The sequence below is a fragment of the Prosopis cineraria genome, unplaced genomic scaffold, assembly GCF_029017545.1.
Source record: "Prosopis cineraria cultivar Desert tree isolate PC_DT_omini unplaced genomic scaffold, ASM2901754v1 PC14, whole genome shotgun sequence".
Classification (NCBI taxonomy): Eukaryota; Viridiplantae; Streptophyta; class Magnoliopsida; order Fabales; family Fabaceae; genus Prosopis; species Prosopis cineraria.
In genome coordinates, this window is record NW_026555345.1 from 30,594,703 (window position 1) to 30,613,233 (window position 18,531).

Genomic DNA, 18,531 nt, shown 5'->3' on the forward strand with positions numbered 1-18,531 from the left:
GTTAAATATATATATATATAGGGAAGTAGTGGAATCGGCCCCCTCCCTCATCAATTTAATTCCGTGGTTGTTTATAATCTATCCACCCTTGGATTAGACCTAAACGGAATCTAACAGATGATCAGAGTAAACAACAAAAACTCATCCAAGTTCAAATAACATAAGAACAAATGGGGGTCACGGAAGGTGGCTCACTCTCGCTCCGCGAGAAGCAATAATCAACTTTTAGGTGAAATCCAAAGACAGACCACCTGTCGAAAAAGCCAAAGAAGGACCACAACTTCCAGGCTTCCCGCCAATCTTCCGCGATTATACCCACTCTGATCACGACGTGCCGATTTTCACACACCAGTTCTCAACTAATATTAAATGTCTCCATGTTTGAAATGATCCCTTTTCTCTGCAAAATAATACTCCTGCCAATCATTTCACTTATTTCACATTTGTTAAAAAAATATTTTTTAATATTATAAAAGAATAAGATGCGTTTTTTATTTTTAAATTTAAATAATAATACAATTACATTAATTATATTTATAATAATTAAAAAAATTAAAAAAGATAATTTGATTATCACAAAGTGTCCTACATTTTGAATAAAAATTATCTCTAAAAAATATCCTACAAATAGAATCAAAAGGAGTAGTTTTTGTTTACAATAAAATCTGATAATTAAGCATCCAAATCTATTAGGCTAGGTTATTTTAACTTATTTTATTAAAAAAATTATCTTTTTAAAAAATATATTTTATGAAATTTTATGATGTTTCTTTAAAGTTTTAAAAATAATTCAAATCTAAAAATAAAATTTTAATTATTTTAAAAAGCTATTTTGAATAGATTTGAAAATAATCTGAACAAAAAAATATTATTTTAACAAGGAAAAATATTTGAAAATATTATAAAATTTTAAAATAATATACTAATATATTATTTTTACAAAACAGAAAATGAGAAAGATATCTTAAAATTTGAAAACAATTAATTAATAATTACTTTTTTATTACTGTAACTAAACATAAAATAATACTTGAATTGTTTTTTATAAAATCTCTACAAAATTAATCTCTTTTATAAAATCTATAAATCATCTAACAATTATTTATTTATTAATCTTAAACAAGCGGCCCAAAATATAATTATGATTTACAATTACGAAATGATCATCCAAATTGATGGAACAGCCCAAATTCAATAAAACTGATTAAAAAAAATAAGAAAGAAGAGGATTTGTTGAAGTCTTGTTAGAAACTCCCCAACAAATGCTCTGAAAGCAATGTTGGGTAAGTTGACTTGTTGAGATTAAATTAATGATCAGTAAGACATGTGGAATAGAAATTACTCCTACTATAAGTCTATACTCGTACAGTAACTTCTAAAAATCTGGATCTAGAATTGATTATTGTTTTTGTGAACGAAAAAAAAATAATTATTGTAGTGATCATAAGGGATGCACTTAAATTTACCCAAAAAAAAAAATTTATGTGCATTTATTGGAGTCTCGTGACATTAGTACTGCTGAACCACACCGATAAAAAAATGTTTGGGGTATGTATTTGAAAACATCAGGATAAAACATATAAAATTTATTTATAAAAAGGAAAACAAAATTGCACACGGATCAATTAAAAAATGATTTTGGTATGTATTTGAAAACTAATTATTATGTGGTGAAATATCATAATTAAACTCAGATCAATTAAAAAAATTGAAACAATATTCTAATTTCTTAAAATTTTCTTCGGGAAACTTACAAAACAATGAAATGTGAGGCTGCTTTCCATCCAGCGAACATACGAACGTACGTGACTTAGCCTCGCAGGTTGCGGCAGTCTACATGTCTATCACGTGCATTTGCCTTTTTGTTTTTTTTGCCAACGCATTTGCTTTTTACCGCAACAGAAGTAATCGGGAAAAAATCACGTGGTGGGCTTGGGTGATCCAAACCTTAGTTGGGGTGGTAGAAATTCATTGGAAAGTGGGACAAACAAAATATGTTTAGATTACCAAAAAAAAAACAACATTCAAGAATCATTTAAAAAATTTATTTGTCAATAAGATTCTCATTCAAAAAACCAAAGTCAATATTTTTATTTTAATACTAATTTTAATTTGGAATTAATTTTTATTTGTGAATAACTTTTTTTAAACTTTTTTAAAAAAATTGAAAATGACTTTTCAAAAAACCCACGTTAAGATTAAAACATTAAAAAATTATCTTCTGGCGTTATCGGTGAGATGGGTGGGGTTAATTGGCGTTATCCGTTATGACTCATTTTTGTTTCTTTCTCTCATCATCTCGCAGACTGTGCACGTGCTCTGACCAAAGCTACCTGTTGAAGATCCACGTTGGCCAAGCAATATGCTCCTTTGATTATTTTTATAAATTATTTTCACAAATTTTATTAATATCAAATAAAAAATAAAAAAAGAGTTTGAAAAATTTTAAATATTTTTATATAATAAATTAAAAAATAATGTTGTGATATTTTTTTTCTTCTAAAAAAATATTTTTAAATAGTATTTAAAAATTATATCGTAAATTAAATAAATTTTTTAAATTTTTTTTTATAAATGAGATTGGAAGGAATATTTTATCAATAAATATATTTTCCACTTTTTTTTTGGGTCAAGAAAAATATTTTATTTTATTTTATATGTTCACTCTTTGGATGCCTCTTATAGGCTTCTTCTATCAGGCCAGAAGCGCGCCGCACGTAAATATTTTAAAAAAAATAATTAATATTAGTTTTTTGGTTGATTTCATGGAATATTATTGACCAGCTAATCATCTGGCTGGAGTGAAAAAATATAAAATAAAAATTATTTTAAAAATGTGGAGGGGATCTAATGATGTGAAAAATTATTTAGCTTTTTAAAATGAAAAAAATGATAACAACTCCCCAATTATATAAATGCTAATATGGTCTCCATCAAATTTTATAAAGTCTTAAAGAATTTCTGTGTCAATAAATTTTAAATAAAAATTTTATTTTTATTGATAAATTGTGATTTCTTAGTTATAGTTCTTGAGATTCTTTCAATAAAAGTTATTATTTTTTTGAACAAAAGTTGTAACTAAAATTTGTTATTTTAAGAACTTATTTTTAATAACAGAAATTACACTTGACAAGTTATGATTTTTTGTTCAATTCTTGTAGTTCACAAACCAATAGTTGTTATTCCTTAAAACAAAAGTTATGACTGGGGCTTATTTTTTAATGATAAAAATTATACTTAATAAATTGTGATTTCTTATTTACAATTACAATTCATGAAAAAAGGTTGTTATTGTTAAAGTAAAAGTTATAATTGAAACTTATTTTTTCAATAAAGGTAAAATAATTTTTTTACTTTAAAATTTATTAACACAGAAGTCTATATGAATTTTAATAGTATTATAACATTTTGAGAAACTAAATTGTCATTTATAGAATTTAGAAAGATTTTATTGTCATTTTTTCATTTAAAATTTAACATTTTCTACTTTATAATTTATTTTAACACTTTATAATTTAAAATTTGTTATTCATTGATTTATTCAATTTTTTACAATTTACAAATAATGCTTTTAAATCAAATTATCTAAACAATTTTAACTTTTTTACTAACTTTTAAAAAAGAATTCCAACATAGATTATATTATAATCACTAATTTTTATTCAATTGGGAATTTTTTAATCCAAGCACTCTCTTAGCTTGTCCCGCCGATCTGGATGGTAGAAAAACCACACTTAAAAAGCACATATAAACATAATTGTTTGACTCTCAAGTTGACCTTATAAGTTTATCATTTTTACGTTTTTAACTTATAAAATCATGTCAACTTACTTATAAATTTAAATTAGATACAAACTCAGTTAACTCGCGAGTCTATTTTCAAGTTTATCATGTTATGTTTCTAACTTATAAATTATGTCAATTAATTTATAAATTCAGATTAGACGTAAGCTTGATTAAACTTGTTAAGCTCGTCAATTTTTTTTTGAGTTGAGTGAGTTAATTATATACTATAAAAAATTCAATTTATAAAAAGTTATAAGACCTGGTTTAAAGAAAAAACTTGAAATGTAAAACCTAATATTAATAAAAATAAAAATATCAAAAAATAAGTTTCCTTCTTTTAAATTTTTTATGTCTTGTATATATAATTTATCAATATAGATGAAATTAATTTCAATAATTCATATTTTTAATATATTTAAATTAAATTACAATCATATTTTACTGGTTGTGTTAATAGAAATACACTCTTATGAATTTATGATCTGAGTTTGATATACGAGTTTATATTTTTGTCACGAGTTTATTTAAATTTGTGAGTTTAACAACCTTGCATACAAGGCTTAAGAGCAAAAAAATATTCTAATATTTTTCTGCAGGGGCTAAATACCACAAAGTACAATTTTTTTGAATATGAAAAAACTAAATCAATTTTAATAAGAGGGAATATATACATGCTCAAGGAAATTAACAAACAAATATTTGTAAATAACAAAAAACAATTAATTATTTACAACAAAAGGCTTATTTATTCACAGCATTATCAAACTTCATAACATGTTGCCTCCTCCAAAAAATTTAAAATTTGATGCTTTTTAAATATTATATAATAAAATTTGATAATTATTTAATTAAATTAAATGATTATTATCGTGCCACATGAAATACTTATTAAATGAGTAAATTTGTGTCTGAAGGTGGAACCAACCTTGATGTTTGGGGGTACCAAATTTTCATGAAAAATATACCCCTTTCATTAAAAAATTTGACATACATTTAACATAAGTTAAGTAATTATTTTTAAATTGATATAATTTTTTTATATTATTCTGTTTTTAATAAGATATCTCTCTTCAAGGTGAATGATTGAGTGTTTATTTTATTAAAGATATTCTTAGAAGAAATACTTATTAATTACACATTAAAAAACTAAAGATATCTTATAGTTTTAACATCTAACCTAAAAAGTTTTTTATATTTTTAAATGGAAGGAGTATGTATATGTATAAATTATTATTTTTATTTTTTATATTATTTATAGTTATTTTGAAAAAATAACTTACAACTTTGAAACATCATTATAAATTGATCATCTACAAAAAACAGGAGAGATCTTCAAATTTTATAAAATTATAAACCAATCTATAAACTTTAAAAATATATGTTAATTGTTTTTTTTTTGCTAAAAACTAGTCTTATTAATATCAATTTCAAATTTAATAAAAGTAAATGATATAATCATTCAAATGATCAATTTTATAATAAGTGTGTTTAAATAATTTAAATAAAAAATAAAATTTATAACAAAATATGGGAAAATCACTCTCAGGTGCTACTTTCAACATATTTTATCAGAATTAACAAGAGAAACCTTAAAAATTATTAATTTTTTTATTTAAAATTTAATAAGTTTTTAATTTTATCTCTATTAAATATGAATACTTTTTTTAGCATTAAATATGCATACTCTGATAGCATATTTCTTGCATTAATATTTAATGAATGACAAAGGAGAAATTTATGATAAAATTTTTTATGACTATAAATTAGACAAAAAAATTTCTCTCTCTCTCTATCTTATAAGTAAATAAGAGGAAATTTATATAAGTATGTCTATATTGCATCTAGATATATTCGACTTCTTTTATTTTTTTGTAAAATTTTTCTATGGAATTGAATATTTGGAGACCCATATAAATATATTGAAAGGATAGAAAGTTAAAGTCGGGGTGGGGCCATGGGCCCCCTCACCTTATAGGTAGCTTTGTCACTATTTATGTTACAAAAATTGTTGTTATTCATCATTCACAATTTTTGGCCAAAAAAAAAATCATTCACAATTTTTGTAAAATGTATTATAAAAATTAAGATTTATTTTTTAACAACAAAAATTACACTTAATAAGTTATAATTTTTTATTTAATTTTTATAATTTACAGAATAAAAATTATGATTCCTTAAATAAAAGTTTAATTGAAATTTATTAAGTAAAGGTAAAACCTTTTTCACCAAAAAATTTATTGACAAAGAGGTCCCTAAAAACTTTATTGAAATTATGATATTTTAAAAAATTAAATTATCATTTATATAATTTAGAGATATTTTATTATCATTTTTTCCTAATTAATTTGGTTACTTGGGCCTGAAACTTAAGCATGAGCCAATCCTTCAGTATTCCATCACAATGCCATTAATATTAACCTACAATATAACACAAATCATATTATTGTACAACTCATGGATGACTATATATATATTTTTGGTATATATATTATACTCTTTTAATTTTATTTATAAGTCACTTCTAACATGATTCACATGCATCTAAAAAAATCTTAAACTCAATAGCTCAATCTTAAAATTTAATAAATTATCAAATTTATTTTTATTAATATACTTTCTCTCATCAATATTTAATGGAGGCTATTGTAAAAATTGTAATAAGAATTTAATAATATGACTTATAAATAGAGAAAAAGCTATCTTCTCTCCATATTTTATAAATAGGATTGGAATGAATATAATATATATCAATGTGTTTGCTTATTATGGAATCATATCTTTTATAAATTATAAATGACATGATTCATATTATCTCTGATGCACACAAAATATTTCACTGTAAGTGTATGGTCAATTTGCAATATAGTAGTGCGACAAAGTTGATCCCATAAGAAATCAAGCACAATAACAATTAGGCAATAAAGTTTCTACTTTTGTTTATATTAAACAAAACCAATTGAAATCAATTGATTGACCAAAATAAAAAGTGAAATGAATAAATACAATGAGATTCTCAAGCCAACAACTACAAATGTCCAAGGTAATCTAGAGTCACTAATTCCTTACCAACTTCATGGATCTTTCTTCTACCCAATTAATTAATTTTAATACCAATTTGGTTAATTTAGAGTATTGGTGGCTATAAGAGCCTTTCGAACCTCAAATGACCCTCTATAAATTAATTATATTATTTTAATAAAATTAGCCAAGAGGCAAATTCAATTCTAACTCACTCTAATTTGATGCTTATATAGGATACTAGGTATATCTCTATCCTAATTGAAAATTAGATAATAATCTAATTCTATATTACTCAATCTAGGGTCCAAATGAGATTTTTTTTTTTCAAAAAAACTCGAACACCCACATTCATATTGATAGTGCCAAACATCAAATAAACAATTAAATGCAAGATTAATAACAAAAATCAACATTCAGCATAATCAATGGGTAAAAACCAAACTCTAATCCACCAACTTCATAGTTACTTTGGTCAAGAAGAATCAGCCACTAATAGCCATGAAAATGTCAAAAATCAAGATAATATAATATACATCCAAATGAAGAGAAAAGGGAGAAAAAAGCTTAGGAAGGATGATTTCTATCACAAATTACGAGACTCAAGTGTTCCCTAAGCTTTTCCCGCTCTTTCTCCACCTTAGAATGCTTTTTGGATGTGCAATTGTTGGTTGAAAATGAACTAGAATGAAAATGATCTTCAAAAACTCTTAAAACAGAAATTAAGTGAAGTTGTGTGTTTTGGTGAAAACTAATTTGATATCATGACATTCAAAATTAGTGCTATAGCATCACTGGGCAAAATTAATTTTTGTGGGTTTTAAAATTGTCAGTTTGAGCCTATGAATTGGGCTTATAAATAAAACCCAAATTGAATATCATAATTGATCTCTATACTTCTACAATTGTCTTAAACAAATCCACACCCACTCTCACAAATAATTATCAAATTAATCCCATAATTGCTAATTAATTTCACAAGATGACTTTTAATTACATAAAAACTTCATTAAATTCATCAAAATATTAGAAGTCATCAATGTCTATGCAATGTAGATGAGATATAGCATCTATAATTGTGAATATATGACTTTGTGGTGATGTGATGGTGACATTTAAAACTTATTATTACACACATGTTTGAACCTTGAAATAAAATCGGTTTGCACACTTGTTTGAAGTCTGAAATGAGATTGGCTACGATTTGCAGCAAGTACCTATATGTGTCACATTGTTTGAAATCCAAAAATTGGATTAGCTCTAATTACAGGAGCATAGATTTTGGCATTTGTGGGCATTTCAGATATGGAGAGCTCGTCAATTCCATAAGATTATTAATCAATTTGTTTAATTGTAAGTGAATTTGAGTTGACGTGAAAAATCTCATGTCAATTAAATTAAATTTAATAATAATTATATAATAAATAAAGAAAAAGGACTCAAGCTTTAAAATTTTGAATTAAGTATTATTATATTCTTCTATTACTTTTGTCCATATTCTTAGATCACATTGAAAAATTGAGGGTGTATAAAAATCTCTCGCCCTCTTGGTTATGCGTTTGTCAAACCGATCAATTATCTGTGTTTATCCGATAATATTTTTCTTTTAATTTCCTTGCGATGAAAGCTGATCTATATGCAATTAAGTTTGGATACTATTTTATATTGCTAGCGATACTATAACAGCATAAATAAATAAGGCTGAATTTAAAAGGATTGTTCATTAAAATTACCTCATTTGCGTAATTTCTGCTTGAATGTGCCAGCAGTAATCTTGATCAAATCATTATCCTTGCACTCAGTAGGGTAACGTTGTCCACAATTTTGTTGTTGTTCTTTTTTTTTTTCTTTTTTGCTTTTGGGTATAGAACAGGGCTATGCCCCAAATAATATTATTCACTAAAAATAAGACGATAGATCAGCCCTCCATATCTAATGCCACCCAAGTAAGAATCTCGCCAGGAGGATTTTCAAGCACACTATACAGCTCTCAATCTAATTGACACCCTTCTTAGCAAGCCAGTCTAAGGTACATATTACCTTCCTTAAAAAGGAAAAAGACAATTTTGTCGTTGTTTTTTTGTTATTGTTTTTTTACCAGCAGTTTTTATACCATTTTGTTGTATGCGCATTATAATTAATTACCTTATATTAGAAGACATACAATGAGCCAAATATGGCTTTCGGTTCACCAGACGAGCATCATTTAGTTTCCTCTGTCTATATTCGAAGATTAATATTACTGTTTTTATTTGTCCATCGGAAAATTAATACCACTGTTAGACAACATATTATTAGCTTAATAAAATATAGTGTAACAGTCAAGAGATGTCATTTCAGCAAATTAGATAAAAAGGGCAAAGAAAATTTTCTGAGTAGTTTTCTGTAGTTTTTGATTTTTTGTCTATAATTTTGGGTCATTTTTTATTATAATTTTTGAGTTATTTTTTAGTCAACTTATGATTAAAATTGGCAAGGATTAGATTATACTATTTTTAAAAGTTAAAAGAAATATTATAGAAAAGATGAATTTAAAATCCCAAACATTTTTGGACATACCATAGTTTAGAGTCAATTTAGTCATTTGCTTATTTACCCAAATAAAGATAACATAATCTATTGCATATGATCTCTTTATGCAATAAAGAACAATGATTTTATGTATATAATTTTAGAATAAATAAACTAAAAAATAGATAACTTATAGAAATTAGGCTAGCTAGAATATATATATTTTTCAAAGGATTAGAATACATATTTAATCCTCTAATTGCATGTGATCCAAATAATTTAACGTATTTAATTACTCTGCGGAGTCTGATGGCGTGAATATAGTTTTCATTGACGTGTTGGTGATCGATAAGTGTCGCCAAACGTGATCTGTGTCTTGGGCTTATCGCCTTGCATGAACTGGTAAATGCTTGGAAGTCAACTTAAATTTTGGTCAAAAAAAATTTCTTTTGCATAAAAGTAATGATAACAATTTCATGATTACTAGGAACTATTTTTTTTTTGCTGGCCTAATGGTTATATGTAATGATAACGTACAGTTTCATCATTCCTTGCTATTTTGATCCTTTCAACGTAAATATGATATCATTTTACTTTATAATATATGATTCTACCATATGTTTATATATTCATTAATTCTGATTACTTTTAATATTAATTAAAGAAAAAAAACAATCATTTGTTCATATAATTTTGTTGGAGTTCGTTTTTTACTTCTTGCAGTTTTTTTTAATAAATATTTTCAGTTTTTATAAGAACTGAAAACACTAAAATTATAATGACTTAAATAATAAAATCTTATTAAAACTATAAAAAACACAAAATATTCTAAAAAAATTACAAGGACTATAAGTAATACCTAATAAAACTATAGAAAATAAGATTTTTTTTTAATTAAATCTCACATTTTAATTTTAGTATTTTGTAGCTATCAGTTTAACTGACCAATATTTTTTTTTTTTTTGGGAATCTGATACATGAAGGCATATTGCTTCGCCTTCGAAGTCACAACTAGAAAAGACAATCCACGTTCTATGATCTATACGCTGCCACGTCACCCTGAACAATTCCTCAAAATCTTTTCTCCCACATTATCAAATATTTTATAAATATTTTCTCATATATCAAGTGAAGAGATAAAACCACCCCACCCTATTTCTATTATGTAGCCTCAAATGGGTACTAAATGTCTTTCCTTATGCATTGCAGAGATAGTAATTTAAGCACTTCGTAAAAATATAAATGCTTTTATCTGTCTTGTAAATATTCAGATCTTTTCAAATGCGTATGGTGAGGTGATATATTGAAGAAGAAACGAAAAATAAAGTTGAATCATGGTTAATGAAATATGTAGAGAAACATTGAAAGAATAAGAAAAGGAAGAACAGAGAGTTATAAATAATCCACCACTCCATACTTTTATACTTTTATAGATATTAATTTTACATATTGCATATATATTCATTATGTACAGGCGGGCGACATAAAGGTGATTTTTATACTTGCATGCTTAATTGCTTATATATGTCATTGTGTAAACGCTTTTGCCGCCTTCTCTTTTGTCACAAGAATCGATCAGATATTTCCTTCGGCCAAAAACCCACAAACCGCAAGTGGTGCTTTCACAGGCCAGAAACAAACTTTGGTGGAAAATGTGGTACTCCAAGAAACTCATCATCTTTTTCTCCATTCTCTGGTTTTTCTCCTTGGCTGGCGTTTATTCTCAAACACCGAAACGTTACACGTTTGTTGTAAGTCCCACAACAATATTTCATCTATTAATTAATCTGCCTCTCCTTTTTTGCGCTAATTATTTCTAAGAACAATAGTGTTCGCTAACAGGCCATTATCTGTCATTCAATTACTATTTTAACTGGTTTCTCACAGGTGAAAGAAGCTCGATACAGGAGACTTTGCAGCACGAAAAATATATTAACTGTAAACGGACAATTTCCAGGGCCGGTTATCAGTACTGGGAGGGTGAAACAGTCTATGTCGATGTTTATAACAGGGGCAGATACAACATCACTCTGCATTGGTACTTTTTCTTCATCTTAATCTCAGCACTTTATACAAACAAAGAAGTTAAGAAGTGATTTCATAACTTTGACAAATCATGTGGCAGGCATGGAGTGAAGCAGCCGAGCAATCCATGGACAGATGGTCCTGAATACATCACACAGTGTCCTATACAACCAGGACGGAGGTTCAGACAGAAAGTGATTTTCTCTACAGAGGAAGGAACCTTGTGGTGGCATGCTCACAGTGATTGGTCCAGAGCCACCGTCCACGGGGCTATCATAGTCTATCCTCGCCGTAACTATCCTTTCCCCAAGCCTCATGCAGAGATACCCATCATCTTTGGTATGAGACATACACTTGATCAATTAGTACGTACTAGCCGTCCTGTCCTATGTAACCCCACCAGATATATGGTTAAGGGAGATTTCTGAAAGATGATTCTTGTTGTATGTGCAGGAGAATGGTGGAAGAGTGATGTGATGCGGGTCTATACCGAGTTCCTGAAATCAGGAGGATCTCCAAACAATTCTGATGCCATCACTATAAATGGCCAACCAGGAGACCTTTATCCTTGCTCTAAATCAGGTATGTGGTCAACCAATCAAGAAGCAAACTAAGTAATAAATATTTTTTTCTGAAATATGTGTGTGTCAATCAACAAGACGACAAAAACGTTTTCTGCAACATTCAGGAACGTTCAAGTTAGACGTGGACAGAGGGAAGACTTACCTTCTTCGCATGGTTAATGCTGCAATGAACCTGTTCCTCTTTGTGGCTGTCTCAAATCACAAGCTAACCCTTGTGGGGACAGACGGTAGCTACACGAGGCAACTGACGAGAGATTACATCACAATAGCTCCGGGACAGACAATGGATGTGTTGTTACATGCCAACAAGAAGCCTAATCGTTACTATATGGCAGCAAGAGCATATTCAAGTGGCGTTGGAGTTCCCTTTGATAACACCACAACCACAGCTATTATTCAGTACAGAGGGAAATATGACACGTCATCGTCTCCTTCAATGCCCGATCTTCCTTACTACAACGACACAGACGCAGCTTTTAGATTCTACAGCAGCATTAGAGGCCTGCCTGAGAAATTTCCCCACCTGATCCCAGTGAATTGCTCCACGAACATAGTAACCACACTCTCTATAAACACATTTCCGTGCCGGAAGGGCCTGACCTGTCAGGGACCCAACGGGACCCAATTGGCCTCAAGCATGAACAACATAAGTTTTGAAAACCCGAGTATTGACATACTTGAAGCTTACTACAACCACGTAAATGGGGTTTTCGGAACGCGATTTCCCACATTTCCGCCATTCATGTTCAACTTCACGGCAGATTATTTGCCGATGAGTCTGGAGATACCGAGAAAAGGGACGGAGGTGAAGGTTCTGAGGTTGGTGCAACAGTAGAAGTTGTGTTTCAAGGCACCAACTTGGTGGCAGGGATCGACCATCCAATGCATCTTCATGGATTTAGTTTCTATGTTGTCGGATACGGGAAAGGGAATTCAACGAAAAAATGCACCCCAGGGATTTCAATCTGTTTGATCCTCCGCTCGTCAACACCGTGGCTGTACCCAAAAATGGCTGGGCCGCCATCAGGTTCGAGGCTGCCAATCCAGGTACTGTCGCAAATTTTTATTTTGTCTGCAGAGATACCCATCATCTTTGGTATGAGACATACACTTGATCAATTAGTACGTACTAGCCGTCCCGTGTCCTATGTAACCCCACCAGATATAGGGTTAGGGAGATTTCTGAAGATGATTCTTGTTGTATGTGCAGGAATGGTGGGAAGAGTGATGTGATGCGGGTCTATACCGAGTTCCTGAAATCAGGAGGATCTCCAAACATTCTGATGCCATCACTATAAATGGCCAACCAGGAGACCTTTATCCGTGCTCTAAATCAGGTATGTGGTCAACCAATCAAGAAGCAAACTAAGAATAATATTTTTTTCTGAAATATGGTGTGTCAATCAACAAGACGACAAAACGTTTTCTTGCAACATTCAGGAACGTTCAAGGTAGACGTGGACAGAGGGAAGACTTACCTTCTTCGCATGGTTAATGCTGCAATGAACCTGTTCCTCTTTGTGGCTGTCTCAATCACAAGCTAACCCTTGTGGGGACAGACGGTAGCTACACGAGGCAACTGACGAGAGATTACATCACAATAGCTCCGGGACAGACAATGGATGTGTTGTTACATGCCAACAAGAAGCCTAATCGTTACTATATGGCAGCAAGAGCATATTCAAGTGGCGTTGGAGTTCCCTTTGATAACACCACAACCACAGCTATTATTCAGTACAGAGGGAAATAACACGTCATCGTCTCCTTCAATGCCCGATCTTCCTTACTACAACGACACAGACGCAGCTTTTAGATTCTACAGCAGCATTAGAGGCCTGCCTGAGAAATTTCCCCACCTGATCCCAGTGAATTGCTCCACGAACATAGTAACCACACTCTCTGTAAACACATTTTCCGTGCCGGAAGGGCCTGACCTGTCAGGGACCCAACGGGACCCAATTGGCCTCAAGCATGACAACATAAGTTTGTGAAACCCGAGTATTGACATACTTGAAGCTTACTACAACCACGTAAATGGGGTTTTCGAACGCGATTTCCCACATTTCCGCCATTCATGTTCAACTTCACGGCAGATTATTTGCCGATGAGTCTGGAGATACCGAGAAAAAGGGACGGAGGTGAAGGTTTCTGAGGTTTGGTGCAACAGTAGAAGTTGTGTTTCAAGGCACCAACTTGGTGGCAGGGATCGACCATCCAATGCATCTTCATGGATTTAGTTTCTATGTTGTCGGATACGGGAAAGGGAATTCAACGAAAAAATGCACCCCAGGGATTTCAATGTTTGATCCTCCGCTCGTCAACACCGTGGCTGTACCCAAAATGGCTGGGCCGCCATCAGGTTCGAGGCTGCCAATCCAGGTACTGTCGCAAATTTTTATTTTTGTCCGTTAATTTTCCCCCCTATATTGTCTAATTAATTAATTTTTTTAAACAAGAATATGTTATTTTTGTTTCTAAAAATTACAAAATATCTGAGATATACAAATTAAAATAATACCCAGACCAATATATTGAATAAATTTTACAAAACTCATAAGAGATTCATGTAATGAATTTTTTTAATTTTAAAAAATAGAGATAAATAGAATTTCAATACATGAAAATTGTATACTTTAATCAAAATAAAATTAACTAATAAAACAAATTGAAATATGCCCCAATTAAATAAGAGAGTTAAGTCTGGAGAGTCAAAGAGGGCTGACACAAGTGGACCCCACTAAAGTCCCATCCGCTCGTTACTTTATCATTGTCTGCTGGTTCTCCACCGGGGAAACGTTCACATGTTGATCTCAAGTGCAAACTAAAACATGTTTTTCCCTTGCCTTTGTACTAAAATAAGGTAAATATTTAATTTGCTGATTTATTATGTACGTACGAATTGTAGGAGTATGGTTACTACACTGCCATCTAGAGCGGCATATTTCATGGGGAATGGGAGACTGTCTTCATTGTGAGGAATGGCTTAAGGTCCAATCAAACTCTGCCTCCTCCACCTCCTGACATGCCACCCTGTTGAAGCAAGATTCTGAATTTCTCCATTTGGGATTATGAGAAAGCCTAATATGCATCTACTGTGTTTTCTAATTACTCTCTTTGTTCAATCCTTGTGAGTCTTCCTATTTAATAATATGCATGTACTGTGTTTTCTATAACTCTCTATAATTCGTTCAATCCTTGTAAGTCTTCCGGTTTCAAGATGTACTGTATTTTCAGTTCTCTGTTTTATTTTTTTGATAAACTTTTTGTCGACTCTTTTCCTATCATATAAAGGAAGAAAAAGTTGCTGAATGTCTTGATTACACGAAGAAAGCTAAGTTAGCTACTAAAACAATGGACAGGCTCATGGAATAATTATCAATATCAATATAAACTACCACCAAAAGTTTCATTATTTATATGTTCACTTAACCTGTGTCCCTCCGAAATGAGCCAACATTAGAAGAAACCTTTTGAGATAAGAAGAAAAGGAGCTTGTTAATTATCCCCGTTTCACTAAAGCCAACACCACTTGAGCTTAACTTATAGCATCCTGTACGTCCTTCGTGCATCAAGCGTGAAGTACCCAAATCTATTGTTACTGCATTCTTCATTAGGGAAAATGACACACAAGAACCTAAAAAAAACAAAATACATTGAAGAAACCCCCAGTTTACGAATTTACAGAAAAGGATCAAATTTTAAAGAAAACAAAACAGACAAAAATACCCTTATATATTTGCACATAGTATAGTTACAGTTGGCAAAAAATGCTTTTTCCACGGGAAGCCATATTGGTCAAATCAAACTTCGCCTCCTTCACCGTGGGGCATGCTACCATCTTGAAGCTTCTTTCCGAATCACGCACTGTTTTCAATTTAATTTGCCACAACTCAAAGCCGAACTATTTTCCTGATATATTTAGATGCAAATATTAATCCAACTTATATATATGACTATATGTTTTGCAGTCAGTTCCTTCACCCCGTTGATCTGTTTGTATTTCTTTCTGTTCTTTTTTTTTTTCCCCTGGTTCTGTAACCATCTGTTCATGTAGTCTCGTACACACAAAAAAAAGAGAGGAAAACTTGCTCGGGATCGGACAAGATAACTCTAAGTAATTAGACCACTTGTACGGCTCACTGGGAAACTTCGTCGGGCTCTCGTTATGATGATTATCAAGTCTAATTAAAACCCATTAATCATACAAATCTAAGGAAAAAAAAAAACCCTCCGAAATGCAACATGGATAGGCTCCAAATCAAATATAATCATTATCCAAAACCAATCCGTTGTTGTCTTGTAGTTATATCCCTCATAGCTAGCTTGCTCACAACTAGAAAATAGCATTTATATAATGCCTTATATTAAATGATTATATGCAAAACCGTTTAATAAAAGGAGAAGGGATTTAAAAAACTAATTATTAAGCAATTAAACTGATTATGTTAGCAATGTCACTATAGGTCATGTCATATCATTAAGTGATCAGTTTTTTTTTTTTTATCCATTATGTGATCGTAATGCCTAGAACAAGCAGACAATGTCAACGATTATGGGTACGGTCTCATAAAATTCACAGAGGACATAATCCAACGTGTTTCCACTAGGACTCTTCTAGGCAATTGTATATGTATAATCAACATCTTCATCATTATATTATTTTTATTAATAAACATGACTTTAATTTGTTGCTGCTGTTACTGCATACAATAATATGAGGACGCATATTGTGACATGTATACTTATGCTTTAATGAGAGAAGCCCTTGAAGAATTGGCACATAGTATTTTTCAAGCATGATTGACCTTTAACAAACAACTATGATAGTAAAGAAATAAATGTGATATAAGTATATTTAAAGTTCACATAGATGATATACATAGATAAAATTAGCCAATTTTTGAGACTTGAATCTTTATATTTTAGTTGTTATCTAATTGGCTTAAATCAAGAAAGTTTAAACTATGTATAACTTTTGTGTACGAATTCATTGTATATTCGCGCACGTCTGTGTTGAGATTTGAATGTTTATATTTTAGCTGTTATCTAAAGCAAGTTCAAATTATATACAACTTTTGTGTACGAATTTATTGTCCGTTTGTGTGTGTGCCCGGGGGGGGGGGGATAGATAGAATATGTTTTTGGGTGTTGGAATATAGTTATATAACATACAATTAGAAATGCAATCTCTATTTAAAAAAAAAATAGTTACAATATTCAATAGTTATGAAGAAAAACCGTTGAGTATTATAACCAATTCTACAACAAACCGACATAACAAGATTGTAACAAACAAATATTTTATATTTTAAACTATTTAATGATTTTGAGGTCAAAATTGTTACAACTGAGTCAAAAACTCAAGGGCTGAGCTATAACAAATTAAAATTTAAAGATTGAGTTATAATTAAGTTAAAATTATAAAAATTAAATGGCTATTTTACACACACACACTCCATCCATTTAAAAATATAAAATATTTTTTAGAAGTTGAATGTTAAAAAATGTAAGATATTTTTAATCTTTTAAGATGTAATCATTACTATTTTTCAAAAGTGTTCCTATTGATGAATGATTTTATATTTATTGTAAAATATTTAATAGAAGTAAATATAAAAAGATAAAATTAATTTAAAAATAAATAACTATTTTATTAAAAATAAAATTTAATTAAAAATATTTTATACTTTAAACAAGAGGGGAGTATATGTTAGTAGTGGCTGCTGCAAGATCGTACAGTCTTCATTTCTTTGTCGGACTAAAATCTTAATTCGTTTTGTCCGGACATGCCGACACATGTTCAGTATAAATCTAGCTTTCGGAAGAGACTTGCTCATGGAAAATGGCCGAAATTCGAAACAAGTCCGGCGAGGCGGAGTCTGACAACCCGTTAGAGATTTTCAGGATCGGACATGTAGTAAATGAATTGGCCAAAAAAAAAAAAAAAAGACATGGAGTAAATGAATGTGAAAAGCGTACGTGTTCATGAGTTACGCACTGACGAGTTATAAGATATCTTTATTAAACAACATGATTTTGCCTTCAGAAAAAATTTAATCGCCTGAATAATTATCCTTAAATATCACCAGATTGATTATTAATTAATCACCACTTACAATCATAAATAACCTCTCATTTTCTCAGTACTGTCGTGCATGTAAAAGGAAGCCAGCGATTATTAAAGGGTTATAAAATCCAAGAGTTTTCATCCAACGAGTTTGTGCGCGCGCGTGAGGGAGAGGGAGAGATCCAACTTATCACAATTCATCCATATTTAGTTTAATATTTAATATAAAGACCCATAACTCAAATAATTAATTGTCTCTATAATTAACTAATGCTAATCCTTGATCATTAATTTATAAAATTATTCCAGGATTAATATCCCTAAAAAAAAAGTGAGATCGATAAAGAAAACATACATATTTGATAGTATTAGCTAACAAAAATAAATCATGTGAGACTTGAAAGAAAAATCTTACCTTCACAATGTTCCCCGCGTTTTCCTCATCGGATCTTTTTACCTTATAATTTATTCTTAATCATGCCTCGCTCGTATTTAATTCTCCTCATTTCTTTAATTTAGATTTATCTTTTACAACTATTT

The 18,531-nt window shown here is 30.2% G+C and overlaps 1 pseudogene; it reads left to right on the forward strand.

Annotated features, from left to right (window-relative positions):
* The first annotated feature begins 11,771 nt into the window (after positions 1-11,771).
* Positions 11,772-14,402, forward strand: LOC129292841 (laccase-15-like; annotated as a pseudogene).
* The last annotated feature ends 4,129 nt before the right edge of the window (positions 14,403-18,531 follow it).